Source organism: Mycteria americana, chromosome 2, assembly GCF_035582795.1.
Source record: "Mycteria americana isolate JAX WOST 10 ecotype Jacksonville Zoo and Gardens chromosome 2, USCA_MyAme_1.0, whole genome shotgun sequence".
NCBI lineage: Eukaryota > Metazoa > Chordata > Aves > Ciconiiformes > Ciconiidae > Mycteria > Mycteria americana.
In genome coordinates, this window is record NC_134366.1 from 160,538,690 (window position 1) to 160,547,845 (window position 9,156).

Genomic DNA, 9,156 nt, shown 5'->3' on the forward strand with positions numbered 1-9,156 from the left:
TACGAGCAGTTGCCAGTACTGCCTGAAGAAAAATGTCATCCTGACATTGATTTCTTTGGGGAATGAATCATGCAGCTATATAACTTTTAGCAGTGCTGTCTGTCTAGATTTGTGATCTTTTTTTCTTTCTTTTAGTACAAAGTTTGTCACTTGAAACAATGCGTGATGTCTCGTCTTAAGCATATTTATAGTTTTCCCTTGGTTTACTAACAGTTCTGTTCTGTGTGTCACTTGTGTCTGGCATATGCATCATCAGTGGTTCCATTTCAGTATAGAAACCCGTAATTTCACTTTATATTTTGTCCATATGCATCATTTTTGTGGCTATGTTTTATCCATGATGGGGCATTACAAGGAGGCCTTCTTAATGATAGAAACCGTAATGTGTCCCAAATATAGCACAGTATGGATAATTGTAGACAGGAGTTTAGGGGTATTTTTGGTTTTGATTGGTTTTGACAATTAATGACTGCCTGCATGAAAGTTTTAATGCATTGCATCACATAAAAAACCACCAACAGAAAACCAATGGCACATTCCTTCGGAGAGTTCCCTTGAGCTCAGCTAATCCAAAGAAAATCAAAACGGCCAAACCTTTAAATCAGCACAAACAGAAAACCTAAGCAATGAATACAGCTTTAGGGATTTCTTCAGGCCAGATCCCGCTCACTTGAAATGTTCCACTGAGGAGGAAAGGGGTGAGGAATCCCAGGAGCAGCAAAATCAAAGCAGCAGATGTTTCTAGTCTGGTTCTAATCCCATGTAATTAGAATAACAGATAAAACATAAGTTCTCATTTTCTCATCTCTGCTTTCTTTTTAAGATTGCTCAATTCCTTTGTTTCCTTGCTCTATTACTGCGTGTCCCTGTTACTTACTATTTATTAAGTGCTGGCTGATGCAAATCTTTGGAGGTATAAAGCCATCATGCCTTTGCCATGATGTTTAGGGGTTCCAGTCAATAAATCTCAGCTCTTGCCCACTGTATCCTTGAAAAAGGGCAGCTCAGCATTCAGTTTGTGCCTCCATCGCCTTCCCCACCGCAGCATGGACAGACACTCACTGAACATGCGCCAGTCCGAATAGCATAGCATGACAGCGGGTACGGTCATCACATCTGAGGGAGTCAGCACTGAGGACACACTGGCATCCACACACAGGGAAAGACTCGCAGTTACTGACTCATTCCCTGCCACAGATCCTCCTTAAAGGAAAACACGTGCTGTCTGTGAATCTCTTCCTAGTGCTAACAGGCAGTAATTCATTTCCAGATCAATCAAGTCTAGAAATTTAAAAAAAAAAGTTATTGAAAAGAGGCCAGTTCCAGCTGGGGAACTGGCATAGGCAGCATCGAGCAGGATGCCAGTCTAAATCCACTTCCAGTGCTCATCTATATACCCTTGTGAAACTGGATTCCCACCTCTGTGAGCAGGCACCATGCCATCCTACTGCATGGGTACTAGGGTGGGCAGCGACACGATCATGCGCAAGCACTGATTGTGGGCAAGAAGGGCACGAATCCAAGCCCAGGAATGTGGATGCAACAGCATGGCTGGAGCCTCTGCACAGATTCAACAGTTTATGGACCGTGTCAACAGCATGAAGCTGGAATCACCTCCGAGATCAGCCAAACAGCTTCCTCCACTGTGTGAAGTAATTTTTGTCACCAAGGGATCAGGACATATATTGCACAAGAAAAGGAAAGGGAGGAGAGAAAGGAGAAGAGCAATTGAAGATTTCTTAATGATGTGTTGGGCATTCAAGTTCTGCCTGCCCTTTGCATAGTCCTCATTCTTTTGATTAGGTGGTTGGTCTTTGGAAAGAAAGCATCTGATCTGTGATGCAGCACTGTGGATGCTTTGCATGGCAAATCTCTTCTGTGCTATAAAGCCAAAGACCTGTTAATATTACGTAAGAGGTAATCTCTTGCCATTAACCCAGCTCCTCACAAGTTCAGGTTTATTCTTAATTGCTTCTGGCTGGTTATGGCCCAAGGGGTAAGACCTCTCCACCACAGCGTAGGACAAAAACCTGCCAGGAACTAGCATTTCCTCCCAGCACATGCTGCTCTGACCAAACTGCAAGCACCTATCAGATTGTGGCAATTTCCTGTCCCTCAGACTGAAAATGACTGTGAATCCCATAATAAAGTTGGAATCTCCAAAACCCTTGGAGAAACGACAATGCTACATAATGAGTTACTGACAGTGTTAGACATAGTCCGACACTGTCCTTGGAACTGATTTAATGTTACTTCTAAACTCATAAATTCTTTTGAACGCTGCCACAAAAGCCCACACATTAAACAAAACCGTGCACCAGTTTTTGGTGATGAGAAATACTGTGCTGATTTATGAGTCTTTCTTCTATATCTATACTTATATTGCTGCAGCCAGAGAGCAGGTAGATTAAAAAGCAAAGCAGCCAAGCAGGTGTCACTTCCTATGTGGGGATGAGACAACAAAAACTTGGAAGTTTGGGGGAATCCTCCCGTGGGGAAAAATGCTGAAAACTCAGTGGTTCCCAACAGTTCTCATTAATGGCAAAATAATTACCATTCAGAAATCTTTTTAAAAGCCCTGTAGCTCAACTTTTTCCTTCCCAGGTGTGGCTCAGCAGTAGTTCCAAGTGATGTGAATTACTCCAAATGGTAGAAGTCACAGCAGTCCTCTTATCCAGTCTGTGCTAGTGCTGTACTTTATATGTTAAACTACTGTTAAACTAAAACCCAGCCATAATGACACCACATTGTATACCTAAGCAAGTGTCCACAATTCAGAGACATGTATACCTAAGCAAGTGTCCACAATTCAGAGACATGCATACAAAGTGGGGACTGGAATACAGCCTTTCAGCTTCCAAATGACAGGTCAAAAGCTCCAGAGGTACTAGCAATAATCAGAATTGAGCAGAAATAATACCTTCATTTTTTTTAATCTTTCTTCATTACACAAAACTTGAAGTTGTAAAAAGTCTAATTCATTAGCAGGTTAAAAAAACCAAAACAAACAGCTTTCTGAGTACGGACTGAGTGAAGGGGGGTTTTTTCCTTTGGTTTTGTTAGGCTGTCAAGCAGAAAATACACCACCACCATCACCCTCCTTCCCTTTCACTAGCAAACAGTCTGGCAGACAATAACTAGGAAGGTGGGAGAATGAGGTTCAAAAGTTTCTTTTTCTTGCCAGAAAGACACCCACGCAGACACGAAACCAATGTTACGATACACATTACACAACACTGTGCGTCCCCAAACACCAGGGAAGCAACTCAGGAGGTAAGACAGAGTTCACTGAGCAGGGCAGATGTCTCAAGACACATTTGGTAGCAGGGTTCAGGCAGTGACCAAGTTCAGGAGCTCTGAGAGCAGCAAGTCAGCCCCTTCGAAGCAGTGAGCAGCCACTGTCACCACTGATGGTGTTCAACAACACAGAAAAAAAAAAAAAAAAAAAAGTCTGGAATACCTGTTTTAGACTATGCACATATTATCACATACCTATGGGCTAGGAGGGAGGTCTTCAAGCTATCTCTGGTTTCCTGTGGATCCTTCCTTGTTCATTGTGTTTCCCTCTCTCTCACCTTCTTCCTTCCCTTTTTGCTGGATGAGCTCATAAATCTTCCAGGGCAGGTTGAGCTGCCTCCTGGGGTTTCTTTTGCAAAGTGCTGAAGAAAGTGCTAAAAGCTGTTTGGCTCTGGCTCTGTTTGGAAAGTGTGCAGCAGAGTTTGAACTGAAAAGAAGAAAAAAAAATTATAAAAAATTATAAATAAATAATTATAAATTATTTATACAACTATTTATAGATATAAATAATCTATACAACCTACAAATATGTGTGTTCAACAAGAAGGTCAAACAGGTAATGCAATGCACAAGCAGCTGAATGCTAGAACCAGGAGACTAAGATCCTGTAGGACTGACAGAGCTTGTGCTTTGAAGTTTTGTCATTGCTCTGCACGATAAACAGGTTTCATATAAAATCCACAGGCCAGCATATCACCTTGGTACCACTTACTCATTTGCATGTTTTATCCTGGGCACAAGTTCAGCGTCTGCCATCTCTTGTTACTATGTCTTCCATCCATCACATGGCTTTCCCTGGAGGACCCCACACAGTTCACCACTTCATGGAAGGGTTGTGAGCGTGTTGGCAAGCAAAGCTCAGCTTTGCACTAACACAAGGCTTCGTACAAGGCTCTGTCAGTCTGTACTTCAAGGTCAGTGACTTTTCTGTTCTCTTAAAAAATGTAAAAGAGAGCAAGATCAACCTCTTTCTGTTTGTTGTGGTGGGGAGTATACCTGTTCTCTTGGGGCAACTTGTGCACAACTTTGCCACTAATCCCTACTAAAGATGTAGAAAGCAAACGCAAAAGACTGCATGCCAGCTCTATTTCAGTTCACAGCAGTGTGTTTAGGTCTGTTTTTGAATATAAATACTTTCATTAGCCATGCAATCCTCTGTTTAATCGCTTACATGATTTATTTTTTTTTTTTTCTTTTAGAGAGGAGCCTCAAACCAGAATTGGAAGGGCATAACTGGGCAGGACAGAAGTGTGATTCCATGCAGAATATTACATTGGGTCCCTATTTCTGCAGCCCAAAATAACGCTCCAAAGAGCATAGGGAACGTTCAAATTCCAGAGCCAGAACTAAGCTCTGTGGCTCAAGACATGATGCGATCTCTAGGAGCAGAGTGAAGGAGAATTCTAAAAGACAGAAATGCCTGAGATAAGAATGTAAAAATCCGAGGCTGGGTACATGCCCATAATCTCTCATGTGTAAACAAACAGTTAAATTTGTGTCAGGGAGCAGCATGTTCAGTTTTCTGAAGAAGACATGTTTCCCAGAAGGAATTACATAAATATTTATGAAAATGAAGCAGGAAATATTTTCCCAGGGTAGGACACTGTTCAGCACTGCATCAGGTCAGCAGAAGCCGAGGTTTATTCTGTCAGTCTTCCCCTGGAACTGAATCATTGCCCTCTTGTTTGCAAAAATCTGTTCTGACACAGGAAGAGGCTGCACTTAGATAAACACAATTACAAACCACACTGAGCATTTCACTTTCTGTCACATCTCTGAATGTATATGTGAATGCCTTACTTTTTTGGACAGCTTCTCCAAGTGATTGCATGGAACACAATAGCCATAGGTATCTGTCTCAGGGCTCTCAGGAAGGCTGATGCCATATGAGTAAAGTCAAAGGCACTTTCAGTAGAATTGAAAGCCTGCAGGCTAACTGTCAGAGAAGTATTCTCAATGAAAGTGTTCACAATAAAAGTGCTTATAACACATTCACTGTGAGCCAGTAAATTCTTGCAAAGTGCAAAAGTTAGAAATGCAAAGTTGTAATGCAGTGCTACCTGAGTGAGCAGAAGTTACACCCAAGTGAGGTCTGTTTAAAAAATGAGGTACAGGGTTCAGTACTGCACTTCATAAAGCATCCAGCAGCTCTCTGAATCTGTGGTCTGCAACCCAAGCTCCTTCTGAGATTTCGGTGTTGACCAGCCGTTCTGCTCCCTGGGCACCAGCTGTCTCCAAATGCCTCCTGCCTCACAGCAGACACTTCCAGCTGGAATCTGGGTCAGCTTTTCTGTTTAAGGGCTAAAAGCTGAGGGGGATAGGAGTGGGAAAAGAGAGGCAGGAGTATCCCAAGAAGGGGTTGTAAGCTCTAAAGCAGACCTAAGGTTCTCCTAGAGCACCATCCCTGCGTCAGATCAGGGAACGCTCACACCCACCCCTGAAGGTACCCAACTCAACAGAGAGTCAAACTCACTAGCAGGAAACCAGGGAGATCATAGCTGATAGGGGAACATATATTTCTACACTGCTGAGGCTGATGAAGCCCCTCAAATATCCAACAAGAATTACCTAAAATCATTAGTCCTACAAGCGCTGTTTACTAAATATAGAAGCAAGGAGATTTTGGAGAATTTTGTCCTTAGTTTGGTTCTTTTTGTCAGCTATTTGCAGGCATATCAAGGTCCAGTCATTGTTTATAACTTACTCAGAGGAACAACAACTGGTGGAGACTGTGTTTACAGGCTCGAGTAGTCATTGCGTGGTGTCAAAACCAAAAATGACATTTTACAAAATAGCCCTAGGATTACTTTCCTCCCTACACTTGGCAAACCACGTTACTGCTTTTCCTCTTCCATTCTCTCTAAGCTTTGCCACCATGATTGATGTATCCAGTACAACAGGCTGAAACACTCCAAATCAGCATGACCTCTGATACCAGGAGAACTGAAACCATCTAGGAACCCAAAGCAGAGAAATATTATACTTTTTTTTTCTTCTACTTCAGATGCTCCCAAGTTTATTAAGTATAGTAAGGTACAGAAGAGGAAAGTTATCCTTAATACTAAATTTGGATTAGAAAGGATGTCAGCAGACTCTTGGCACTTGTGGCTGAATCAGCCCATGGTAATAGGGAGGGTGTATTAGCCTGGAGTCCAACCACAGGATCTGGGACTCTACGAATTATTAAAATTGGGTGTAGATCTGGCCACCTTTTGATGAGCAGTATTTCAGGATGTTGTCTGTACTCCTTATAGTCTATTGACACTTAACTACTAACATCTGAAGAATAAGCAAGTGAAGGTAATACAAATTACCAAGGAAGTACTTGGACTCCAAGGAGGCAATGCACTACACAAAGGTTACCCAACTACTGCTCAACTCAAAGCAACAGAATCTTTCAGGATTTTCTTTTGTGTCTTCTCAGGGTTTCCTTGTAACGCCCTAGGAAATGTTTGCTTTATATCTTTTACGTCTGGACAACACTGCTTAGGTTTTTTTTCTCTCTTGCCTACAGACATTTCTCTAAGCCCGATTCAGTAAGAATTAACATGCACAATAGGCAATGTGCCTCATTAAATCTCCATCACCAATGAAGCTGCTTGAAGATTTTTCAATGAAACTGGTTTGATAAATACCAATTTGCAAAAACCCAAGCTTTTCATGCTAGTACATCAGTTTTGATGGATTGCCTGTTAAGGCAGGTTTCCTAGCTCCAGGACAGGATTTCTGGCCCAACATACAGGAAGACATAACTGATTAGCAAACAGCCTTGTAATAAGGCAATATAACCTTAAGGCTCTAGTGCAAACACTGGTTTGAATTAGGCAGAGAAAGAATTTGAATCTGGATCTCCCACATTTTAAGTAAGTGCCTTTATTACCAAGCTCTTGGATATATTAAGCTTCATTTCTCACTGTGTGTTTAGGGGTTTTGTGACTTTCATGGAGGAAAAAAAAAGTAAGGTCTTGGTTCCTTTTCTAACGTCAAATGAGAACATTTGAAAATTATCACAGCAATTGTAGTATCAGAAAAATGTTCCCTGCTTAGTCCTGGTCAGTGACTGAACTAGTTAAACAAATGGTTTCCTCTCTCACTTACCCTTATGCCTCTTTATCCCTGATAAATAACAAAGAAGTCACTGTAAGTCTCTCAGTACTGTGGAACAGATAGCATCATTCATGTCAGTTTGGCAACATTTCCCAAAATGCCTCCTCCAAAGCTAAGTACACTAGCTTCCCACTCCTACGCTCTCTATTCTTGCTCTTACATTGACCTTCTGCTCACAAAATGGAAAGTGAAGGGAAGAAAAAGATAAATAAAACAGATTTATAGTGTACAAGTCAGAGGCACAGTGCCCAACGCAAATCACAGAGGAACAAGTTTATTCCTGGTACAACTCTATCCATCTATAATCCCGGCTTTCTCTTTCCTCCCCCTCTAGCTATGGTGTATCTGTTATTAAGGCCACATTTGAGGGTGTTAGTTAGATGACATTCTTTAGGACAGAGACCACTATTTATTTCTGAAAAGTACTACATACAGTTTAACAAAAAAGAAAAGTGTTTTGAAAAGTGGGACAGTCTGTGACCAGGATAGAAAGAAAGAGGGAGAGAAGTGTCTTGACCCCACTTGGGACTTTGGCCAACATTTCATCCTACATGAAAGCTTGAAATCAAAGCCTTCCTTCAGCCTTTAAGAAAAGGTATTCATTTTACATCAGTGTTGCTACGTTTTCTGTCTACCAAAAGGCTGACACGTTGTAGGGCTGAGGAACTAATACTCTCTTAAATAATGAGGAAAGCATCTCAAAAGCTATTATCATAGGAAATATATTTTTTGCCTAGAATGGAAAGCAAACATGCACTCTCACACACTAGGCAGTTCAAAAGCATGGTTCAGCTTTTTCAGTAGCTATCTCCTTCATTGTGTAAGAAACCAGAAGTTAACGAAATTCCTGGAAAGATTACAAATACTCATCTCCCCTTTCTTTGCTGCCAGGCTACCTCTAACAGTCTGCTGTCCCTGGTTACAGTGGTTACAGTTACACACTCTAAGAGAAAGCTAGAGGTTTTTTTCTAGGAAGGGATTGCACATGGACAGATGTCTGTCACAGCTCCATCCAAGAGGATATATAGCAGTTTTGCATGCTCTCTGTTCACACATCCAGGAGGCCTCCTACACCTGGTTTCAAAGTCCCAACACCCAACTGAAAATCTGACAGTTCAAATCTCATGTGGATTTGAACCAGCAGCAGCTTCCTGGACAACCCAAAGATGATGTTCTCCTGGGACGTATGCTATACCACTGTCCCGATGTGTGGTCTCTCCCAGTTAGCACGTAGAGGAGAAAAGTGTTACGGGAGGAGGTACTGCAGTCATTCAAGCTCATCCTACTGTGGCTTCAATCCTGAAGTCTGTCCTTCTGTACTGTGTCTACCAACATAATCTGGGCTTGGAGCAACCATTGTGGAGCAATCTGTAAGCATAAAACCATCATTTGTGGGTTCTGGCTCAAACACCCATTGGTAACATCAACTTTTCATTTCCTTCTCTGGGGGCTACAGGTACATGGCACCCAAAAGGTGTGAAATTCCTTGTGATTTCCACCCACAGCAGACTAGCAGCCTGTCTGTTGTCACTAATGGTCTCCTTGGAGGAAAGCTGTTGTTGAAAACTCTCTCTACATGTTACACGGAGTCTGCGTTACTCTTCCAGCACAAAACCAGCCACAAGTATCCTGTAACTAATTAGTACTCACTTGGATACAATACTGAAGTCTTTTGTCTCTTGAGTAAGTGAAAAGCTGGGCATGAAGAGTCAGTGCTGAAAGGAAAAAAAAAAGGACAAAACAGAGATCTCC

General features: G+C 41.9%; 1 long non-coding RNA gene across 1 annotated transcript in view; it reads right to left on the reverse strand.

Moving 5' to 3' along the window:
• Window positions 1-3,498: 3,498 nt before the first annotated feature.
• Window positions 3,499-9,156, reverse strand: part of LOC142406369 (uncharacterized) — an 81,016-nt gene continuing 75,358 nt past the window's right edge. Inside the window, exons 2-3 of the long non-coding RNA XR_012774558.1 lie at window positions 9,055-9,119; window positions 3,499-3,724 (exon numbers count right to left, since the gene is read on the reverse strand). This is a non-coding gene — a long non-coding RNA (uncharacterized LOC142406369). The remainder of the gene's footprint in view (window positions 3,725-9,054; window positions 9,120-9,156) is intronic.